The 24,756-nt window shown below is 39.1% G+C and overlaps 1 long non-coding RNA gene across 2 annotated transcripts in view; it reads left to right on the forward strand.

Moving 5' to 3' along the window:
- The first annotated feature begins 1,640 nt into the window (after positions 1-1,640).
- Positions 1,641-24,756, forward strand: part of LOC128314020 (uncharacterized) — a 54,963-nt gene continuing 31,847 nt past the window's right edge. For both annotated transcript variants that reach the window (XR_008295310.1, XR_008295311.1), the window contains exon 1: positions 1,641-2,442. This is a non-coding gene — a long non-coding RNA (uncharacterized LOC128314020). The remainder of the gene's footprint in view (positions 2,443-24,756) is intronic.

Consider the following 24,756-nt stretch of genomic DNA (forward strand, 5'->3'; position numbering starts at 1 on the left):
TTTGCCTGTTCACTGGTCCTTACATTCAATTTTTTCTCTTTTACTTTTCTTATTCCTGAATACATAAAGAGAAAAAATTATTTCTAGTTTCGGTTTTTATTAAAAAAGATTTGTCTTTAATTTTTTTCTACTATATTTTTTACTTTTTTGTAAATTTTTAAAATTCTATTTTACTTGCATCATTTCATTTTATTCTATTTTATTAGATGAATCTTTGCAAATTTTCAAACCTTTTCCTTTTTTTCCTGTTTTTTTTTTTCTTTTTGTCTTTTTTCTTTTTCTTGTATTTTCTTATCTTTCCATTTTTTCTCTAATCTATCAAGCTTCTTTCAACAACCAAACCAAAACACACCTAGGATCTAGCTTCCTTTATTTGATTTCTTTGAGTTGTTTTTAATTTTTTAATTAATTTATTTTTTTTTTTCTTTATTAATTCCTTTTCTTCCTTCAAAAGGACAAAACGGAGGAATTCACCCCAAAAGAAAGAACAGGAAGACATGACAGCCCGGGACTTAAGCAACACAGATACAAGCAAGAATTTAGAATCATGATAATAAGAATGCTAGCTGGGGTTGAAAATAGATTAGAATCCCTTTCTGTGGACATAAAAGAAGTAAAAGCTAGTCAGGTTGAAATAAAAAATGCTATAACTGAGCTGCAATCTCAAATGGATGCCACGGAGGCAAGGATGGTTGAGCCAGAGCAGAGAACCAGCAATATAGAGGACAAACTTATGGAGAATAATGAAGCAGAAAAAAAGAGGGAGACTAAGGCAAATAAGACGAAATGAGTCACTGATTTCTCTAATTCTTAAATTGTGCTGTTTCGTCTTATTTGCCTTAGTCTCCCTCTTTTTTTCTGCTTCATTATTCTCCATAAGTTTGTCCTCTATATTGCTGGTTCTCTGCTCTGGCTCAACCATCCTTGCCTCCGTGGCATCCATTTGAGATTGCAGCTCAGTTATAGCATTTTTTATTTCAACCTGACTAGCTTTTACTTCTTTTATGTCCACAGAAAGGGATTCTAATCTATTTTCAACCCCAGCTAGCATTCTTATTATCATGATTCTAAATTCTTGCTTGTATCTGTGTTGCTTAAGTCCCGGGCTGTCATGTCTTCCTGTTCTTTCTTTTGGGGTGAATTCCTCCGTTTTGTCCTTTTGAAGGAAGAAAAGGAATTAATAAAGAAAAAAAAATAAATTAATTAAAAAATTAAAAACAACTCAAAGAAATCAAATAAAGGAAGCTAGATCCTAGGTGTGTTTTGGTTTGGTTGTTGAAAGAAGCTTGATAGATTAGAGAAAAAATGGAAAGATAAGAAAATACAAGAAAAAGAAAAAAGACAAAAAGAAAAAAAAAACAGGAAAAAAAGGAAAAGGTTTGAAAATTTGCAAAGATTCATCTAATAAAATAGAATAAAATGAAATGATGCAAGTAAAATAGAATTTTAAAAATTTACAAAAAAGTAAAAAATATAGTAGAAAAAAATTAAAGACAAATCTTTTTTAATAAAAACCGAAACTAGAAATAATTTTTTCTCTTTATGTATTCAGGAATAAGAAAAGTAAAAGAGAAAAAATTGAATGTAAGGACCAGTGAACAGGCAAACAGAATGAAATACGATTGCAGTTACATCTGATTTCCTGTGGAAGTCAAGCTATGAAGCACTTTGTAGTCCTCAAACTAAGCAGGCGGAGGAGAGACTTCTGGTGTTTGTCTGGAGGGCTGTTGGCCCAGTTGGGCGGGGTTTAGTGTAATGGCTCTGTTCTCCACTAGATGGCGCCGCTTAGCGTACTGGGGTAGATTGTTGCAGCGCGTGTAGGCGTGTCTGCGCATGCGCGGGAGGGGTGAAAATGGCGTCTCCCAGATACCCGATCTCCAGTATTGGAACTCTGTGCTCTCCCTGACCGGCAATCAAATACCCCTCCTTTTTTGCTGGTTTCCATCTACTCCCCGCTTTGACACTGTCCGTGACCAGGCCGTCAGGCTGCTAGGCAGCGCCTGTCTCCTGAGTTTCATCTCAGATGCGGCTGTGTTTCCCGACCCCTCACTTCTGAGGGACTGTGGCTTTGACCCGCTCAGATCCTCTGGGAAAGGGTCTCACTGAGCAATGGCCGGTGCTGGCGGCACCCAGGAACGTTCGCTGGACTGTGCTGCTGCCGGTGCTCTGAGACTGCGGCCGGGTGCCAGCCGGCCCCAGAAAAAGTTTGCGAGATAGTGTAGCAGCAGCGTTTCAGGGATTATGGAAAATCACAGCACACATCTGGCGCCAGGCTTCACCCTTAACGTCCTTGTTCCAGCACCAGTGAATGTCCTCGTTCTCCGCGGTCCACTGGGAGACGTCGTCCAGCAGGGGAACCACCACATCCTGTGTGGCCTGCGGACCCCTTGGACCATGCTCTCTGCTCCTGGAGATTCACCCTTCTCACCAGAGCAATGCCAGGTAATTGATTTGCAGAGTTTCAGACTCTGTTCCCCGCCCCCTCCCCGTTAACAGAGTTTTAATGTAATTTAAACCCTCTCCTTTCTCCTTTCTCCTTTCTCCTTTCTCCTTTCTCCTTTCTCCTTTCTCCCTTTCAGTTCAGTCCCTGCGGCTGTTTCCACTTTTCCACACTCAGTGCAGCTGCTTTTGGGGCGGGTGCTTTTCCCGTACTCTCCCCCTGTCTCCGTCCTCTCTCCTCAAGCAAAAACAGCTCCCTGTCCTCCACAGCTTCTCTGCACCACGTACCTGCTGAGTTCTGTGGTTCGGGTTGTTGTACAGATTGTTGTGTTAATCCTCAGATCAGTTTTCTAGGTGTGCAGGATGGTTTAGTGTTGATCTGGGTTAAGAAACAGACTGTTAATTAGAACAAACTGATGGTTACCAGAGAGGCGGTGGGTGGGGTAATGGGTTAAACAGCTGATGGAGATTAAGGAGTGCACTTGTGATGAACACCAGAGGATGTATGGAAGCGCTGAATCACTATATTGTATATCTGAGATTAATATTACACTGAATGTTAACTAACTGGAATTTAGATAAAAACTTAAAAATGAAAAAAAGAAATCTCAGGTTATCTTATAATACTAAGAAAAATTTTCAACATAAAGCTTACTCGAAAAAGCGTAGGGAAAATGTGACCCTTCACACACAACTTTGTTGATAGTATCTGAACAAATTGCCTAGCTATTTTGGAAACCATTGTAAGTTAGGCCTCATTTCAGCGCAAAAGAGATGGATAGGTACACTGGACATGCCTTGTGAAATTTGGAATATCATGCCTATAATGTGTTCCCGAATACACAGAAACACTAAATTCTTGAAATAATTCCCTGGTACCTGAAAAGAGCCATTTTAGCTAATTCACAGTTTATACGTGTTAACATGCAGTTAATGTATATGTTACCTCATGCAGTGAAAAGAAATCCATGAGATGAATAACTCTGGGAGTTTGTATGGATAAAAAACATGTACTCAGGACTAAACTTAGTATCGCATGCATTATGTTGCACTGTTTGAGCATAGCTCTGAGACATTGGGGCTGCTTTTAGAACAAGCAACTGCCATATTTGTCCATGCGGTGCTCTGATACCACCTTCAAAGGCAAAACTAAGATTTCAAGGAATCATTGAAATGACAATCCATGATTTAACATCCATGACTCAATCCCCAAACCCAGGTGAAAGAAAACAATTTTAAATTTAGTTACATTGCATATGTCACAAATACACTTTAATATTAATACAAATGCAGAAAGATGTAACAGTGGATTTAAGATTCATTTCATACAGATAGCACTTTAAAAACAAAAGTTCTATTAATCAGAAATTATTAATTACAGTCAGTCAAAATACCAGAAAAAACAAAGGCCTTATACTTAATGGTCAACAGATACTATTGGCTTAATTACAGAGCCCTGTCCAATTATAAGGGTCTAAAGTCTGAAATTCTTCATCTTATTGTGTAGAGTTTGGATATGTAGAGGACATGTCTTTTTATTTTTTTAATTAATTAGTTAATTTTTAAAAATTTAATTTCAAGGTAGTTAACATACAGTATAGTACTGGTTTCAGGAGTGAAACTGTGTCTTTTTAAATTTTAAATATGAATTGCCAGATTTTTCCAGTTGTTTCAATGATACAAAACTGACCATTCTTTTGTTGAAATCTGTACTGGAAGATGAATCAAATTTGGCACTTCCCTCTTGCCACACAGTGAACTAGATATAGTGATAACTATCTCCCATCTCAGCCAAAAGCTCTATAATGGGAAGCTGGCACCTCATAAATCTAGTGGCATGAAAGTGATTTTTGTAAAGAAGAAATGACACACATTTAACCAGGTCTTGTTACAATCTTCCAGCTGCCATTTCTGTCTCAGATATAGCCATCAAATGGAGCAGAGTGGGCCTGTTCTCCATCCCTGTCATAATAGTCTCACTGAAATATGCAGGATATTTAGCATTTTAGGTACAGGCATTTTTATCAATGTCTCTTCAGTATTTGACTTAATGCATGAATGCCTTTTTAAAATTCAGCTGGTGATGCCCAATTAAAGCATCCTACATTTTCAGAATAGAAACTAAATAAGTAAGGGGACCATGTTTTAATTATACATATATAGTAAGGTTTTCTTCTAGGGCTCAAAAGGGCTTTTACTCATAAATTAATATATGAACATGGGCTTAGAATTCATGAAAAACACTGTCATCTTATGAAAAAATATGGATTCTGGTTTAAAGAAAACAATACTTGAAGTAAGAATGAGGTAATTATTTTAATAGCCTATTGAAGATTTCAGTCAAAAAGGGAGGATACAATTTGGGCACCTTATTAATCATTCTTTTTTTGGAGTTGTGTGAATTGTAAGCTACTCTGTTGGGTTAACTCGATTAGAAGTGCTCACAGATACCATAAATCTCTTCATTTTAAGTGCATCATTAATTTTATGACAAAATTAACCTAACACCATTAGAGCAACAGGCAAATCTTGACAGCTATTTTTTTAGACCATTCTAGTTGATATTTGAGGGGTCCACAAACAATTTTAACAGTTCACTAGGTTTTGACCTTGAGCCTACTACAGCTGATGGGATCCTAGGATCAGCAGTGATATTATTGTTTCTATTGCCCTGTGGGAACAGTCAATGAACAACACAGCTAGCTGTGATACATGAAACCTCTCCTTACTGCACAGAACCATCCTTGATGTGTTCTCTCTAATGGGGAAGATTACTTTCAGCTTTCTGCTTGCAATGTTCTGATAACCTTGCATATTTAATTGTAATTGAGAGTCAAGTGACTTCTACAGAGTATGCATTTTAATTAGCTATCAAATGAATAGGGAGGCTGTTTGTCTAGATTTTCTTTCTTTATACTAATTAATTGAGAGTCAAGGGTCGGGATCTTGTCTTGCAGAATCCATTGAAGACATTCATTTCAAATATTTATATACATTCACTTACAAGCATAAGATTCAGAGTTCATTTTAAGATCTAATATAGGCCAAAAAGGAATATTTTGCTGGCATTATGCTGCAAGTAATAGTGATGGGAAAGTAAATAGTCAAAAAGATTTATATTTTTGGTTGCAATTTTTAAGGTGAATAAAAGCTTATTTTAAATATAATTAAGCGAGAAACTGAGAAATCTGTATGCAAAATTTTATCTTAACTGAACAAAAATTGTATTAAAAATAAAGAACAGGGGTGCTGGATGGCTAGTTGGTTAAGTGTCCACCTCTTTTTTTTTTAATTTTATTTTTTAAATTTATATCCAAATTAGTTAGCATATAGTGCAACAATGATTTCAGGACCAGATTCCTTAATGCCACTTACCCATTTAGCCCATCCCCCGTCCCACAACCCCTCCAGTAACCCTGTCTGTTCTCCATATTTAAGAGGGTCTTATGTTTTGTCCCCTTTCCTATTTTTATATTACTTTTGCTTCCCTTCCCTTATGTTCATCTGTGAAATATCTTAAAGTCATCATATGAGTGAAGTCATGTGATATTTATCTCTCACTGACCGACTAATTTCACTTAGCATAATATCCTCTAGTTCTATTCACATAGTTGCAAATGGCAACATTTCATTCTTTTTGATTGCTGAGTAATACTCCATTGTATATGTATACTACATCTTCTTTATCCATTCATACGTCGATGGACATTTGGGCTCTTTTCATACTTTGGTTATCGTCAATAGTGCTGCTTTAAACGGTGGGGTGCATGTGTCCCTTTGAAACAGCATACCTGTATCCCTTGGATAAATACCTAGTAGTGCAATTGTTGGGTTTTAGGGTAGTACTATGTTTAATTTTTTGAGGAACCTCCATACCGTTTTCCAAAGTGGCTATACCAGCTTGCATCCCACCAGCAATGCAAAAGAGATCCTCTTTCTCCACATCCTTGCCAACATCTGTTGTTTCCTGAGTTGTTAATGTGAGCCATTCTGACAGGTGTGAGGTGGTATCTCATTGTGGTTTTGATTTGTATTTCCCTGACAATGAGTGATGTTCAGCATTTTTTCATGTGTTGGTTGGCCATCTGAATGTCTTCTTTGGAGAAGTGTCAATTCATGCCTTTTACCCAATTATTCACTGGATTATGTGTTTTTTTGGGTGTTGAGTTTGATGAGTTCTTTACAGATTTTGGATACTAACCCTTTATCTGATATGTCGTTTGCAAAAATCTTCTCCCATTCCATTGGTTGCCTTTTACTTTTGCTGAATGTTTCCTTTGCTGTGCAGAAGCTTTTTACTTTGATGAGGTCCCAATAGTTCATTTTTGCTTTTGTTACCCTTGCCCTGGGGACATGTTGAGTAAGAAGTTGCTGCGGCCAAGGTCAAAGAGGTTTTTGCTTGCTTTCTCCTCATGAATTTGGATGGCTTCCTGTCTTAGATTTAGGTATTTAATTATTTTGAGTTTATTTTTGTGTCCGGTGTGAGAAAGTGGTCCAGGTTCATTTTTCTGCATGTCACTGTCCAGTTTTCCCAGCACCACTTGCTGAAGAGACTGTCTTTATTCCATTGGATATTCTTTTCCTGCCTTGTCAAAGATTAGTTAGCCATACATTTGTGGATCCATTTCTGGGTTCTCTATTCTGTTCCATTCATCTGAGTATCTGTTTTTGTGCCAGTACCATACTATCTTGATGATTACAGCTTGGTAGTACAGCTTGAAGTCTGGGATTGTGATGCTTGCTGCTTTGATTTTCTTTTTCAAGATTGCTTTGGCTATTTGGGGTCTTTTGTGGTTGCAGACAAATTTTAGGATTATTTGTTCTAGCTCTGTGAAGCATGCTGGTGTTATTTTGATTGGGATTGCATGGAATATGTAGATCGCTTTGAGTAGTATTGACATTTGAACAATATTTGTTCTTCCAATTCAGGAGTATGGAATAGTTTTCCTTTTGTGTGTTTGTGTGTGTCTTCATTTCTTTCATAAGCTCTATAGTTTTCAGTGTATAGATTTTTTACCTCTTTGGTTGGATTTATCCCTAGGTATTCATGGTTTTTTGTGCAATTATAGATGGGATTAATTCCTTGATTTCTCTTTCTGTTGCTTCATTGTTGGTGTATAGGAATGCAACCAATTTCTGTGCATTTATTTTATATCCTACCACATTGCTGAATTCATGAATCAGTTCTAGCAGTTTTTTGGTGGGATCTTTTGGGTTTTCCATATAGAATATCATGTCTTCTGTGAAGAGTGAAAGTTTGACGTCCTCCTGGCTGATTTGGATGCCTTTTATTCTTTGGTGTTGTCTGATTGCAGAGGTTATACTATGTTGTATAACAATTGGGAGAGTGGACATGCCTGTCTTGTTCCTCACCTTAGGGGGAAAGCTCTAACTTTTTCCCCATTGAAGATGATATTAGTGTTGTGTGTTTCATATATGACTTTTATGATCTCAATGTATGATCCTCATATCCCTACTTTCTTGAGGGTTTTTATCAAGAAAGCATTCTGTATTTTGTCAAATGCTTTCTCTGCATCTATTGAGAGGATCATGTGGTTCTTGTCCTTTCTTTTATTGATGTGATGAATCACCTTGATTGCCTTACGGATGTTGAACCAGCCCTGCATCACAGGTATAAATTCCACTTGGTTGTGGTGAATAATTTTTTTAATGTATGGTTGGATGCGGTTGGCTAATATGTTGAGGATTTTTGCATCCATATTCATCAGGGAAATTGATCTATAGTTCTCCTTTTGAGTGGGGTCTCTGTCTGGTTTTGGAATCAAGGTAATGCTGGCTTCATAGAAAGAGTTTGAAAGTTTTCATTCCATTTCTATTTTTGGAACAGCTTCAAGAGAATAGGTGTTAACTCTTCCTTAAATGTTTGGTAGAATTCCCCTGGAAAGCCATCCCACCCTGGCCTCTTGTTTTTGGGGAGATTTTTGATTACTAATTTGATTTCTTTACTGGCTATGGGTCTGTTAACTTTTCTATTTCTTCCTGTTTCATTTTTGGTAGTGTATATGTTTCTAGGAATTTGTCCATTTCTTCCAGATTGCCCATTTTATTGGTGTATAATTGCTCATAATATTCTTTTTACAGTTTCTATTTTCTGGTGTTGGTTGTGATCTCTCCTCCTTCTTTCTTGATTTTACTTATTTGGTCTCTTTCCTTCTTCTTTTTGACCAAATTGGCTAGTGGTTTTATCAATTGTGTTAATTCTTTCAAAGAACCAGCTCCGGGTTTCATTGATCTGTTTCATGGGTTTCTTTTGTGTTTTTTTTGTTTGTTTGTTTTTTGTTTTTGTTTGTTTTCTGTTTTTTTGTTTGTTTGTTTTGATAGCACTAATTTCTGCTCTAATCTTTATTATTTCCTGTCTTCTACTGGTTTTGGGTTTTATTTGCTGTTCCTTTTTCCAGCTCTTTTAAGGCATAAGGTTAGGTTATGTATCTGAGATCTTTCTTCCTTCTTTAGGAAGGCCTGGATTGCTATGTACTTCCCTCTTATGACTGCCTTTCTTGCATCCCAGAAGTTTTGGGCTGTGGTGTTATCATTTCATTGTCTTCCATGTACTTTTTAATTTCCTCCTTACCTTCTTGGTTAGCTCATTCATTCTTTAGTAGGATGTTCTTTGGTCTCCAAGTATTTGTTACCTTTCCAAATATTTTTCTTGTGGTTGATTTTGAGTTTCATAGCATTGTGGTCTCAAAACATGCATGGTGTGATCTCGATCTTTTTGTACTTGTTGAGGGCTGATTTGTGTCCCAGTATGTGATCTACTCTGGAGAATGTTCCATGTGCACTGGAGAAGAATGTATATTCCACTGTGTTAGGAAATGCCTTATTTCATTTATTTTTTTCCAATATATGAAATTTATTGTCAAATTGGTTTCCATACAACACCCAGTGCTCATCCCAAAAGGTGCCCTCCTCAATACCCATCACCCACCCTCCCCTCCCTCCCACCCCCCATCAACCCTCAGTTTGTTCTCAGTTTTTAAGAGTCTCTTATGCTTTGGCTCTCTCCCACTGTAACCTCTTTTTTTTTTTTTTTTCCTTCCCCTCCACCATGAGTTTCTGTTAAGTTTCTCAGGATCCACCTAAGAGTGAAAACATGGTATCTGTCTTTCTCTGTATGGCTTATTTCACTTAGCATCACACTCTCCAGTTCCATCCACGTTGCTACAAAGGGCCATATTTCGTTCTTTCTGATTGCCATGTAGTACTCCATTGTGTATATAAACCACAATTTCTTTATCCATTCATCAGTTGATGGACATTGAGGCTCTTTCCATAATTTGGCTATTGTTGAGAGTGCTGCTTTAAACATTGGGGTACAAGTGCCCCTATGCATCAGTACTCCTGTATCCCTTGGGTCAATTCCTAGCAGTGCTGTGGCTGGGTCATAGGGTAGGTCTATTTTTAATTTTCTGAGGAACCTCCACACTGTTTTCCAGAGTGGCTGCACCAGTTTGCATTCCCACCAACAGTGCAAGAGGGTTCCTGTTTCTCCACATCCTCGCCAGCATCTATAGTCTCCTGATTTGTTTATTTTGGCCACTCTGACTGGCGTGAAGTGATATCTGAGTGTGGTTTTGATTTGTATTTCCATGATAAGGAGCGACGTTGAGCAACTTTTCATGTGCCTGTTGGCTATGCTGATGTCTTCTTTACAGAAGTGTCTATTCATGTTTTCTGCCCATTTCTTCACTGGGTTATTTGTTTTTCGGGTGTGGAGTTTGGTGAGCTCTTTATAGATTTTGGATACTAGCCCTTTGTCTGATATGTCATTTGCAAATATATTTTCCCATTCTGTTGGTTGCCTTTTAGTTTTGTTGGTTGTTTCCTTTGCTGTGCAGAAGCTTTTATCTTCATAAGGTCCCAGTAATTCATTTTTGCTTTTAATTCCCTTGCCTTTGGGGATGCGTTGAGTAAGAGATTGCTACGGCTGAGGTCAGAGAGGTCTTTTCCTGCTTTCTCCTCTAGGGTTTTAATGGTTTCCTGTCTCACATTGAGGTCCTTTATCCATTTTGAGTTTATTTTTGTGAATGGTGTGAGAAAGTGGTCTAGTTTCAACCTTCTGCATGTTGCTGTCCAGTTCTCCCAGCACCATTTGTTAAAGAGACTGTCTTTTTTCCATTGGATGTTCTTTCCTGCTTTGTCAAAGATGAGTTGGCCATACGTTTGTGGGTCTAGTTCTGGGGTTTCTATTCTATTCCATTGGTCTATGTGTCTGTTTTTGTGCCAATACCATGCTGTCTTGATGATGACAGCTTTGTAGTAGAGGCTAAAGTCTGGGATTGTGATGCCTCCTGCTTTGGTCTTCTTCTTCAAAATTACTTTGGCTATTCAGGGCCTTTTGTGGTTCCATATGAATTTTAGAACTGCTTGTTCTAGTTTTGAGAAGAATGCTCATGCAATTTTGATCGGGATTGCAGTGAATGTGTAGATAGCTTCGGGTAGTATTGACATTTTGACAATATTTATTCTTCTAATCCATGAGCAGGGAATGTCTTTCCATTTCTTTATATCTTCTTCAATTACCTTCATAAGCTTTCTATAGTTTTCAGCATACAGATCTTTTACATCTTTGGTTAGATTTATTCCTAGGTATTTTATGCTTCTTGATGCAATTGTGAATGGGATCAGTTTCTTTATTTGTCTTTCTGTTGCTTCATTGTTAGTGTATAAGAATGCAACTGATTTCTGTACATTGATTTTGTATCCTGCAACTTTGCTGAATTCATGTATCAGTTCTAGCAGACTTTTGGTGGAGTCTATCGGATTTTCCATGTATAATATCATGTCATCTGCAAAAAGCGAAAGCTTGACTTCATCTTTGCCAATTTTGATGCCTTTGATTTCCTTTTGTTGTCTGATTGCTGATGCTAGAACTTCCGACACTATGTTAAAAAACAGCGGTGAGAGTGGGCATCCCTGTCGTGTTCCTGATCTCGGGGAAAGCTCTCAGTTTTTCCCCATTGAGGATGATGTTAGCTGTGGGCTTTTCATAAATGGCTTTTATGATGTTGAAGTATGTTCCTTCTATCCTGACTTTCTCAAGCGTTTTTATTAAGAAAGGGTGCTGGATTTTGTCAAAGGCCTTTTCTGCATCGATTGACAGGATCATATGGTTCTTATCTTTTATTAATGTGATGTATCACGTTGATTGAATTGCGAATGTTGAACCAGCCCTGCATCCCAGGAATGAATCCCACTTGATCGTGGTGAATAATTCTTTTTCTATGCTGTTGAATTCGATTTGGTAGTATCTTATTGAGAATTTTTGCATCCATATTCATCAGGGATATTGGCCTGTAGTTCTCTTTTTTTACTGGGTCTCTGTCTAGTTTAGGAATCAAAGTAATACTGGCTTCATAGAATGAATCTGGAAGTTTTCCTTCCCTTTCTATTTCTTGGAATAGCTTGAGAAGGATAGGTATTTCTCTGCTTTAAACGTCTGGTAGAATTCCCCTGGGAAGCCATCTGGTCCTGGACTCTTACTTGTTGGGAGATTTTTGATAACCGATTCAATTTCTTCGCTGGTTATGGGTCTGTTCAAGCTTTCTATTTCCTCCTGATTGAGTTTTGGAAGAGTGTGGGTGTTTAGGAATTTGTCCATTTCTTCCAGGTTGTCCAATTTGTTGGCATATAATTTTTCATAGTATTCCCTGATAATTGTTTGTATCTCTGAGGGATTGGTTGTAATAATTCCATTTTCATTCATGATTTTATCTATTTGGGTCATCTCCCTTTTCTTTTTGAGAAGGCTGGCTAGAGGTTTGTCAATTTTGTTAATTTTTTCAAAAAACCAACTCTTAGTTTCGTTGATCTGCTCTACAGTTTTTTTAGATTCTATATTGTTTATTTCTGCTCTGATCTTTATTCTCTTCTTCTGCTGGGTTTAGGGTGCCTTTGCTATTCTGCTTCTATTTCCTTTAGGTGTGCTGTTAGATTTTATATTTGGGATTTTTCTTGTTTCTTGAGATAGGCCTGGATTGCAATGTATTTTCCTCTCAGGACTGCCTTCACTGCATCCCAAAGCATTTGGATTGTTGTATTTTCATTTTCATTTGTTTCCATATATTTTTTAATTTCTTTTCTAATTGCCTGGTTGACCCACTCATTCTTTAGTAGGGTGTTCTTTAACCTCCATGCTTTTGGAGGTTTTCCAGACTTTTTCCTGTGGTTGATTTCAAGCTTCATAGCATTGTGGTCTGAAAGTATGCATGGTATAATTTCAATTCTTGTATACTTATGAAGGGCTGTTTTGTGACCCAGTATATGATCTGTCTTGGAGAATGTTCCATGTGCACTCGAGAAGAAAGTATATTCTGTTGCTTTGGGATGCAGAGTTCTAAATATATCTGTCAAGTCCATCTGATCCAATGTGTCATTCAGGGCCCTTGTTTCTTTATTGACCATGTATCTAGATGACCTATCCTTTGTTGTAAGTGAAGTATTAAAGTCCCCTGCAGTTACCACATTCTTATCAATAAGGTTGCTTATGTTTATGAGTAATTGTTTTATATATTTGGGGGCTCCGGCATTTGGCACATAGACATTTATAATGTCTATCCTGGTGGATAGACCCTGTTATTATTAAATATGCCCTTCTTCATCTCTTGTTACAGCCTTTAATTTAAAGTCTAGTTTGTCTGATATAAGTATGGCTACTCCAGCTTTCTTTTGGCTTCCAGTAGCATGATAAATAGTTCTCCATCCCCTCACTCTCAATCTGAAGGTGTCCTCAGGTCTAAAATGAGTCTCTTGTAGACAGCAAATAGATGGGTCTTTTTTTTTATCCATTCTGATACCCTATGTCTTTTGGTTGGCGCATTTAATCCATTTACATTCAGTGTTATTATAGAAAGATACGGGTTTAGAGTCATTGTGATGTCTGTATGATTTATGCTTGTAGTGATGTTTCTGGTACTTTGTCTCACAGGATCCCCCTTAGGATCTCTTGTAGGGCTGGTTTAGTGGTGACAAATTCCGTCAGTTTTTGTTTGTTTGGGAAGACCTTTATCTCTCTTTCTATTCTAAATGACAGACTTGCTGGATAAAGGATTCTCGGCTGCATATTTTTTCTGTTCAGGACATTAAAGATCTCGTGCCAATCCTTTCTGGCCTGCCAAGTTTCAAAAGAGAGATCAGTCACGAGTCTTATAGGTCTCCCTTTATATGTTAGGGCACCTTTACCCCTTGCTGCTTTCAGAATTTTCTCTTTATCTTTGTATTTTGCGAGTTTCACTATGATATGTCGTGCAGAAGATCGGTTCAAGTTACGTCTGAAGGGAGTTCTCTGTTCCTCTTGGATTTCAATGCCGTTTTCCTTCCCCAGTTCAGGGAAGTTCTCAGCTATTATTTCTTCAAGTACCCCCTCAGCACCTTTCCCTCTCTCTTCCTCCTCTGGGATACCAATTATGCGTATATTATTTCTTTTTAGTGTATCACTTAGTTCTCTAATTTTCCCCTCATACTCCTGGATTTTTTTATCTTTTTCTCAGCTTCCTCTTTTTCCATAACTTTATCTTCTAGTTCACCTATTCTCTCCTGTGCCTCTTCAATCCGAGCCGTCGTCGTTTCCATTTTGTTTTGCATTTCGTTTAAAGCGTTTTTCAGCTCCTCCTGACTGTTCCTTAGTCCCTTGATCTCTGTAGCAAGAGATTCTCTGCTGTCCTCTATACTGTTTTCAAGCCCAGTGATTAATTTTATGACTATTATTCTAAATTCACTTTCTGTTATATTATTTAAATCCTTTTTGATCAGCTCATTAGCTGTTGTTATTTCCTGGAGATTCTTCTGAGGGGAATTCTTCCGTTTGGTCATTTTGGATAGTCCCTGGAGTGGTGAGGAGCTGCAGGGCACTTCCCCTGTGCTGTGGTGTATAACTGGAGTTGGTGGGCGGGGCCGCAGTCAGACCTGATGTCTGCCCCCAGCCCACCACTGGGGCCACAATCAGACGGGTGTGCCTTCTCTTCCCCTCTCTTAGGGGCAGGATTCACTGTGGGGTGGCGTGGCCCATCTGGGCTACTTGCACACTGCCAGGCTTATGGTGCTGGGGATCTGGCGTATTAGCTGGGGTGGGTAGGCAAGGTGCACGGGGGCAGGCGGGGCAGGCTTAGCTCGCTTCTCCTTAGGTGATCCGCTTCAGGAGGGGCCCTGTGGCAGTGGGAGGGAGTCAGATCTGCTGCCGGAGGTTTGGCTCTGCAGAAGCACAGAGTTGGGTGTTTGCTCGGAGTGAGCAAGTTCCCTGGCAGGAACTGGTTCCCTTTGGGATTTTGGCTGGGGGATGGGTGAGGGCGATGGCGCTGGCGAGTGCCTTTGTTCCCCACCAAACTGAGCTCTGTTGCCCGGGGGCTCAGCAGCTCTCCCTCCCTTTGTCCTCCAGCCTTCCCGCTTTCCGAGCAGAGCTGTTAACTTATGACCTCCCAGATGCTAAGTCCCGCTTGCTGTCGGAACACAGTCCATCTGGCCCCTCCGCTTTTGCCAGCCAGACTCGGGGGCTCTGCTTGGCTGGCAGGCTGCCCCTCTGCCCCAGCTCCCTCCCGCCAGTCCGTGCAGCGTGCATCACCTCTCCGCCCTTCCTACTCGCTTCCGTGGGCCTCTCGTCTGAGCTTGGCTCCGGAGACTCCATTCTGCTAATCCTCTGGTGGTTTTCTGGGTTAGTTAGGCAGGTGTAGGTGGAATCTAAGTGATCAGCAGGACGCGCGGTGAGCCCAGCGTCCTCCTACACCGCCATCTTCCTTGGTTCCCCTCCATTCCCCTTGCTTTCAATCTGAAGGCGTCTTTAGGTCCAAAGTGGTTCTCTTGTAAACAGCATATAGATGGATCTTGGTTTCTTATCCATTGTGTTACCCTATGTCTTTTGATGGGAGCATTTAGTCCATGGACATTTAGAGTGAGTACTGAAAGGTATGAATTTATTGCTGTTATGATGCTTGTAGAGTTGGAGTTTCTGGTGGTGTTCCCTGCCTTTCTATCTTTGTTGCTTTTGCCTTTACTTGTTGTTTTTTTTTTACCCCATCTTTTCTCCTCTTAGAGAGTCCCCCTTAGAATTTCTTGCATGTCTGGTTTAGTGGTCATAAACTCCTTTAATCTTTGTTTGTCTGGGCAACTTTTAATCTCTCCTTCTATTTTGAATGATAGTCTTGCTGGATAAATAATTCTTGGCTGCATATTTTTCTGATTCAGCACATTGAATATATCCTGCCACTCCTTTCTGGCCTGTCAAGTTTCTGTGGGTAGGTCTGCTGCAAACCTGATCTGTCTTCCCTTGTAGGTTAATGACTTTTTTCCCCTTGCTGCTTTCATGATTCTCTCCTTGCCTGAGTATTTTGACTATGGTATGCCTTGTTGATGGTCGGTTTTTGCTTAATCTAATGAAGTGCTCTGTGCTTCCTAGATTTTGATGTCTGTGTCTTCCCCCAGGTTAGGAAAGTTTTCCGCTATGATTTGCTCACATAACCCTTCTACTCCTATTTCTCTCTCTTCATCATCTGGGACCTTTATGATTCTGATGTTGTTCTTTTTTAATGAGTCACTGATTTCTCTAAATCTTAAATTGTGCTCTTTTGCCTCAATATCCCTCTTTTTTTCTGCTCATTATGCTCCATAAGTTTGTCCTCTGTGTTGCTGAATCTCTGTTCTGCCTCATCCATCCTTGCCACCATGGCAGTCATTTGAGATTGCAGCTCAATTATAACATTTTTTTATTTCATCCTGACTGACTGTTACTTCTTTTATCTCCACAGAAAGGGATTCTAAGCTATTGTCAACTCCAGGTAGTATTTTTAATATTGTGATTTTAAATTCTTGTTCAGACATCTTGCTTGTATCTGTTGCTTAAGTTCCTGTCTGTGGTTTCTTTCTGCTCTTTCTTTTGAGGTGAATTCCTTCGTTTTGTCATTCTGAAGGGAGAAAAGGAATTAATGAGGTAAAAAAATGAAAATTAAAGAAATTAAAATTAAAATAATATTACAATTAAAAACTTGGTAACAAAAACACACACATAGAACACTTGAATAAATGTTGCTAGATCCTAGGTGTGTTTTTGTCTGGGTGTTGGAAAGGGCTTGACAGATTAGAGAAAAAAGGGGAAAGAAAACAAAAAGTAAATCATGTGAAAATTTGGAAAAATGATTACACTGAAGTAGACTAAAATGAAATGGTGGAAGTAAAATAGAGGTTGAAAAAATTTACAGAAAACAAACATCATATGTAGGAAAATAAAGAGATATTTTAATAAAAATTTAAAAGAAAAATGAGTTTTTCTCTTTCTGTATTTAAGAAAAAGAAAAGTAACAAAAAAGAGAAAAAAGAAAAAAAAAGAAAGCAATTGAATAGATGGACTGGCAAACATACTAAAATACGACTGGAATTACTTTGTTTTCCCTTAGAGGTCAAACTATGAAGTGCTTAATAGTCCATAAAGTAAGCAGTCGGAGTGACTTGTGTCCCTGAAGAGCGAGGTTGGCCAGTTCAGTGAGGCTTAGTCTAATGGCTCCATTCTGCACTAGATGGCACTGCTTAGTTGTGGCGCTTGTAGATGTTTATGCTCATGTGCAGAAGCAGTGAAAACTGCGTCACCCAGCTACTCGGTGCCTAGTATCGGAACACTGTTCTACCCGATCAGCAATCACACACCTGTCATTTTTTCTTCGGCTTCCATCCACTCCCCGCTTTTACACTTTCTGTGACCAAGACCCAGGCAGAACCTCCCTCCTGAGTTTTATGTCAGATGTTGCTGTTTTTCCTGAACACTTATTTCTGAGGGACTGTGACTTTTACTCATTCTGCCTTCTGTGGGATGGTCTCATTGAACAATGGCCAGGTGCCAGCAGCACTTAGGATTGTTTGCAGGACCGTGTTGCTTCAAATGCCTAGAGACTGTGGCTGGGTGCCAGCCTGGCCCAGATAAAGTTCATGTGACCATATAGCAGCAGCGTTTCAGGGATTGCAGAAAATCACAACACACATCTGGCACCAGGCTTCACCCCCAGGGACTTTGTTCCAACACCAGCAAATGTGGTTTTTCTCCCAGGTCCACTGGTGTCGTTACCTGTTGGGGGGCCATACAGCCTCTACCAGATGTCCTCCCAGCAGGAGAACTGACTCTCCCTGTGTGGCCCAACAACTTCCAGACTTCACTCTGGTCCTGGGGATTCACTGTTCTCACTAGAGCACTGCCAGGTGTCGAGCTGCAGACTTTCAGACTCCGCACTCCCCCCGTTTATAGAGTCCTAATGGAATTTAAACCCCCTCCTTTCTCTTTCTCCCCATTTATTTCAGTCCCTGTGGCTGTTTCCACTCTTCCACTTTCTCTCCAGCTGCTTTGGGTGGGGGGTGTCCTTTTCCCATATTCTGCCCTTCACCCCTGTCTGTCTCATCTGCATGCAGAAGCAGCTCCCTGCCCTCCACAGCTTCTCTCTCCCCCCATTCACCTCTCCACACATCATACCTGCTGAATTCTGTGGTTCAGGTTGTGCAGGTTGTTATGTTAATCCTCAGATCAGTTTTCTAGTTGTGCAGGATGATTTAGTGTTGGTTTGGCTGTATTTCATGCACCTGAGACACACACAAAAAAACTTCCATGCTGTTCTGCCATCTTGGCTCCTCCAAGTGTTCATCTCTTGATAGTGGCTCATATTGTGACCTTGCAGTTGTGAAATCGAGCCCTGCATCAGGCTCTGTGCTGAGCATGGAGCCTACTTGGGATTCTTTCTCCCTCTGTCTCTATGTCCCTTCCCTGCTCATGCACGCGTGCACGCGCTCACTCCCTCTCTCTCTCTCTCTCTGTCTCTCCCTCATAAAATAACGTTTTTTAAAAAGGGAAAGTAACACAGAATTTGAGAAGTCCATAGAAAATAAATGGAATGTAAAATTGTGGCAGTGTTTAGCACTCAATTATTTTTTAAATAAAAACATTTAGACAAAAATTAATTCAGTTCTAAACTTCACCTAGAGTTATAGCACTACCAAAATGGTCCCAATAATTCAGTCTTGCAAATAATTTTAAAATTTAAAAAAACTATACACATTAGTATAGAATGTTTGTATTTGATATGCCTATATTTACTAAACATATGAATGACCTTCCGCATGTGGTTCTTCTGCAAATGTGAGATGATTAAGGATCCTGAAAGAGGGTGATCATAGTTCTGTGGTCAACAGTGAATGTAAATTGCTGTTCTTCATGCATAAAAGAAGACTTTTGACCCTTCCTCTGATAGGAAATGAGAAGAATGCATTTGCCAGATCAATAGCTGCAAACTCCCACAGTATGTTTTTTTATTTATTATTTAGACAAATGATTTAAGATGGGAATCACTGCCACCATATATTTTAAGTCTTTAATTGTGGCACAAATCTCTGAAGTTTCTCTGAGAATTTGTTCTTGCTTTTCTTTCTTTCTTTCTCTCTCTCTCTCTCTCTCTCTCTCTCTCTCTCTCTCTCCCTCCCTCCCTCTCTCCCCCTCTCCCTCTCTCTATTTTGGCTAGAAAATAGGGCATTTTGGGAACTTCTTCTTAACTCTTATTTTAATCACTTTTCCTCCACAAATGCATATCAGAATTCTGCCAGATACTCAGTATATACATCCCAATTGTGTTTTGATGGGCCAGGGAATAGCTTCTGGGTAGATCCTGGATGTCCTAGATCAACTGTAAGATAAATTTGGGCCAGAACTTTTTTCATTATTTGGACTCCATAGGCTCCCATTAAATGTGGGACATGATGATTTTAAAGTACCTTGGTATCTTCATCAATTTGGGTACTATATCTAACAGCCTCAAAAGTTCTGAGTATTTCTTTTTTTCATTGCAAGATTAAGACAGGTAATTGACATAGATCTCTTTGGTCTTCTGACCTACACAGTACACCTTGAGTTGATTATTGGCTAACCTGAGTTTATTATTTTCTTTTTTTTAAGGCTTAAATATGTCACCCAACAGTACAATCTTTATAATTACTATTGTTCCATATTGTTTAAGAACCACAGCTGCTATGTAAGGCAACATTTGATCTTCTATTTATAATTCATTCCTGTCACTGCCAGTGAGACTCTTAGAAATTGTGGTGCTACTGTGTGTCAGGGTAATCATCACCCCACTTATCACCAATAATGGGGTCCTTATCATAACTGGCTGGTGGGTGAATCTGTTTTAGAATTCCTCCCTCATACTTTACTTTGACAGATCACTTCATATTTTCCAAAACAGAGATTGAGACAAGGGATTTGTGCAAGCAGTTCATATTGGGTAGTGATCTGGAGACTATATGTGGGAAATTTGGAATAGTGCAAAAGCTATACAAATAGGTACTTTTAAAAACGATCACCACTATGGAAAACTTGGGCTTATTTCTTAGAGAACTTCCAAAGAAATGGGAAGAATGATGCACAGAATTGGCTGTCTAAAAGAAGTAAGAGGCATTTTTTACTGGTTAATGGTTGCTCCATGGAGCATTAAAACCTTCATATCTCCAGGTCACACATGCCTGAGTTCCAAGTGGGTTCCTTTAGAATTCCTTGTTCCCCCCATGGTTGGTCTTTCTATCATTTGTTATCAAATAATCAAGGTCATATAAGAGTGCAGCTTGAGTAAGGAAGAACTGTAAAACCTGGGGGAGTACATTCAAGAGTGGATTATAAAGGTGTTGGACCAGCAAGGAAGAATATGAGAGAATTTGTTTAATACCATGAAAGAACATCTAGAGCTAGCTTTTTACACCAGCTCAGAGATGCCCCAGGGCAGAAAGCAAGAATGTACTATAGGTCAAATAATGCCCCATAAATGTGTGCATGCCCTAATCCTTCAAATCTGTGAATATGTTCTCTTACGTAGAAGAAGGGACTTTGCAGACTTATTTAAGGCTGTGGAACCTAAAATGAAGATATTATCCAGGATGATTCAATCTAATCACATGAGCCCTTAAACATGAAGAGCTTCTTCTGACTGAAGGGGTAGGGATCAGTAGAAGTTAAACCAGGGATACTATTAGCATGAGGGAAATATCAAACATAGTTCTGGGACATAGAGGCCTATATACAAGGACCAGAGAGATACCTCTGGGTACTAAAGTTGGACCCACTTGACAGCCAGCAAGGAACCTGAAACCTTGGTTCTACAACTGCAAGAAACTAGGTTCTGCTATGGATCTTAATGAGCTTGGAAGCAACCCGTCCCAGAGCTATGGATAAGAACTCACATAGTGTATACCTTAATTTTGACTTGTGAAGGCTGGAGCAGAGAATCTAGTCAGGCCAAAGTAGACCTCTTATCTGCAGAACTGGAAAGTTGTACATGGTAAATTTGTGGTAATTTGTTATGGCAGCAGTAGAAAGCTAATACATACACTAAGCACAGAGGCCAAGTTTTTTTTCTTCCTTTTTAGTTTAATTTTTTTTTAATATGAAATTTATTGTCAAATTGGTTTCCATACAATACCCCATGCTCTTGCTAACAGGTGGCCTCCTCAATACCCATCACCCACCCTCTCCTCCCTCCCACTCCCCATCAGTTTGTTCTCCCAAACCCTCCCAAACCCTCAGTTTGTTGTCAGTTTTTAAGAGCTTCTTATGGTTTGGCTCCCTCCCTCTCTTTTTTTTTTTTCCTTCCCCTCCCCCATGGTCTTCTGTTAAGTTTCTCAGGATCCACATAAGAGTGAAAACATATGGTGTCTCTCTTTCTCTGTATGCCTTATTTCACTTAGCATAACACTCTCCAGTTCCATCCACGTTGCTACAAAAGGCCATATTTCATTCTTTCTCATTGCTAAGTAGTATTCCATTGTGTATATAAACCACAATTTTTTTTTATCCATTCATCAGTTGATGGGCATTGAGGCTCTTTCCGCAATTTGGCTATTGTTGAAAGTGCTGCTATAAACATTGGGGTACAAGTGCCCCTATGCATCAGCACTCCTGTATCCCTTGGGTCAATTCCTAGCAGTGCTATTGCTGGGTCATAGGGTAGGTCTATTTTTAATTTTCTGAGGAACCTTCACACCGTTTGCCAGAGTGGCTGTACCAGTTTGCATTCCCACCAACAGTGCAAGAGGGTTCCCATTTTTCCACATCCTCTCCAGCATCTATAGTCTACTGATTTGTTCATTTTAGCCACTCTGATGGAAGTGAGGTGATATCTGAGTGTGGTTTTGATTTGTATTTCCCTGATGAGGAGCGACATTGAGCATCTTTTCATGTGCCTGTTGGCCACCTGGATGTCTTCTTTAGAGAAGTACCTATTCATGTTGTCTGCTCATTCCTTCACTGCATTATTTGTTTTCCGGGTGTGGAGTTTGGGGAGTTCTTTATAGATTTTGGATACTAGCCCTTTGTCTGATATTTTATTTGCAAATATCTTTTCCCATTCTGTTGGTTGCCTTTTAGTTTTGTTGATTGTTTCCTTTACAGTGCAGAAGCTTTTTATCTTCATGAGGTCCCAATAATTCATTTTTGCTTTTAATTCCCTTGCCTTTGGAGATGTGTCAAGTAAGAAATTGCTGCGGCTGAGGTCAGAGAGGTTTTTTCCTGATTTCTCCTCTAGGGTTTTGATGGTGTCCTGTCTCACATTGAGGTCCTTTATCCATTTTGAGTTTATTTTTGTGAATGGTGTGAGAAAGTGGTCTAGTTTCAACCTTCTGCATGTTGCTGTCCAGTTCTCCCAGCACCATTTGTTAAAGAGACCGTCTTTTTTTCCACTGGATATTCTTTCCTGCTTTGTCAAAGATTAGTTGGCCATACTTTTGTGGGTCTAGTTCTGGTATTTCTATTCTATTCCATTAGTCTATGTGTCTGTTTTTGTGCCAATACCATGCTGTCTTGATGATGACAGCTTTGTAGTAGAGGCTAAAGTCTGGGATTGTGATACCTCCCGCTTTGGTCTTCTTCTTCAATATTACTTTGACTATTTTGGGGTCTTTTGTGGTTCCATACAAATTTTAGGATTGCTTGTTCTAGCTTCGAGAAGAATGCTGGTGCAATTTTGATCGGGATTGCATTGAATGGGCAGATAGCTTTGGGTAGTATTGACGTTTAACAATATTTATTCTTCCTATCCATGAACATAGAATGTCTTTCCATTTCTTTATATCTTCTTCAATTACCTTCCTAAGCTTTCTATAGTTTTCAGCATACAGATGTTTTACATCTTTGGTTAGGTTTATTCCTAGGTATTTTATACTTCTTGGTGCAATTGTGAATGGGATCAGTTTCTTTATTTGTCTTTCTGTTGCTTCATTGTTAGTGTATAAGAATGCAACTGATTTCTGTACCTTGATTTTGTATCCTGCGACTTTGCTGAATACTTCTATCAGTTCTAGCAGACTTTTGGTGGGGTCTTTCCGGTTTTCCATGTATAATATGTCATCTGCAAAAAGTGAAAGCTTAACTTCATCTTTGCCAATTTTGATGCCTTTGATTTCCTTTTGTTGTCTGATTGCTGATGTTAGAACTTACATCACTATGTTAAAAAACAGTAGTGAGAGTGGACATCCCTGTCGTGTTCCTGATCTCAGGGGGAAAGCTCTCAGTTTTCCCCATTGAGGATGATGTTAGCTGTGGGCTTTTCATAAATGGCTTTTATGATGTTTAAGTATATTCCTTCTATCCCGACTTTCTTGAGGGTTTTTATTTAAAAAAATTTTTTTAACATTTATTTATTTTTGAGACAGAGAGAGACAGAGCATGAACGGGGGGAGGGCCAGAGAGAGAGGGAGACACAGAATCCGAAGCAGGCTCCAGGCTCTGAGCTGTCAGCACAGAGCCTGATGCGGGGCTCAAACTCACGGACCGTGAGATCGTGACCTGAGCGAAGTCAGACGCTCAACCGACTGAGCCACCCAGGCGCCCCTTGAGGGTTTTTATTAAAAAAGGATGCTGAATTTTGTCAAATGCCTTTTCTGAATCGTTTGACAGGATCATATGGTTCTTTTCTTTTATTAATGTGATGTATCACATTGATTGATTTACGAATGTTGAACCAGCCCTGCAGCCCAGTAATGAATCCCACTTGATCATGGTGAATAATTCTTTTTATATGCTGTTGAATTTGATTTGCTAGTATCTTGTTGAGAATTTTTGCACCCATATTCATCAGGGATATTGGCCTGTAGCTCTCTTTTTTTTGCTGGGTGTCTGTCTGGTTTGGGAATAAAAGTAATGCTGGCTTCATAGAATGAGTCTTGAAGTTTTCCTTCCCTTTCTATTTTTTGGAAGAACTTGAGAAGGAGAGATATTATCTGCTTTAAATGTCTGGTAGAATTCCCCAGGAAAGACAACTGGTCCTGGACTCTTATTTGTTGGGAGATTTTTGATAACAATCTTTGCTGCTTAAGTTTTCTATTTCTGCTTAAGTTTTCTATTTCTTCGTGTTTGAGTTTTGGAAGTGGGTGTGTGCATAGGAATTTGTCCATTTCTTCCAGGTTGTCCAGTTTGTTGGCATATAATTTTTCATAGTATTCCCTGATAATAGCTTGTATTTCTGAGGGATTGGTTGTAATAATTCCATTTTCATTCATGATTTTATCTATCTGGGTCCTCTCCCTTTGCTTTTTGAAGAGCCTGGCTAAAGGTTTATCAATTTTGTTTATTTTTTAAAAAAACCAACTCTTGGTTTCGTTGATCTGCTGTACAGTTTTTTTAGATTCTATATTGTTTATTTCTGCCCTGATCTTTATTATTTCTCTTCTTCTGCTGGGTTTGGGGTGTCTTTGCTGTTCTGCTCTATTTCCTTTAGGTGTGCTGTTAGATATTGTATTTGGGATTTTTCTTGTTTCTTGAGATAGGCCTGGATTGCAATGTATATTCCTCTCAGGACTGCCTTTGCTGCATCCCAAAGCATTTGGATTGTTGTATTTTCATTTTCATTTGTTTCCATATATTTTTTAATTTCTTCTCTAATTGCCTGGCTGGCCCATTCATTCTTTACTAGGGTGTTTAACCTCCATGCTTTTGGAGGTTTTCCAGACTTTTTCCTGTGGTTGATTTCAAGCTTCATAGCATTGTGGTCTGAAAGTGTGCATGGTATGATCTCAGTTTTTGTATACTTATGAAAGGCTGTTTTGTGACCCAGTATGTGATCCATCTTGGAGAATGTTCCAGGTGCACTCGAGAAGAGAGTATATTCTGTTTCTTTAGGATACAGAGTTGTAAATATATCTGTCAAATCCATCTGATCCAATGTATCATTCAGGGCCCTTGTTTATTTATTGATCTTATGTCTAAATGATCTATCCATTGTTATAAGTGGAGTATTAAAGTCCCCTGCAATTACCACATTCTTATCAATAAGGTTGCTTATGTTTGTGATTAAT

This window comes from Acinonyx jubatus, chromosome C1 (genome assembly GCF_027475565.1).
Source record: "Acinonyx jubatus isolate Ajub_Pintada_27869175 chromosome C1, VMU_Ajub_asm_v1.0, whole genome shotgun sequence".
Classification (NCBI taxonomy): Eukaryota; Metazoa; Chordata; class Mammalia; order Carnivora; family Felidae; genus Acinonyx; species Acinonyx jubatus.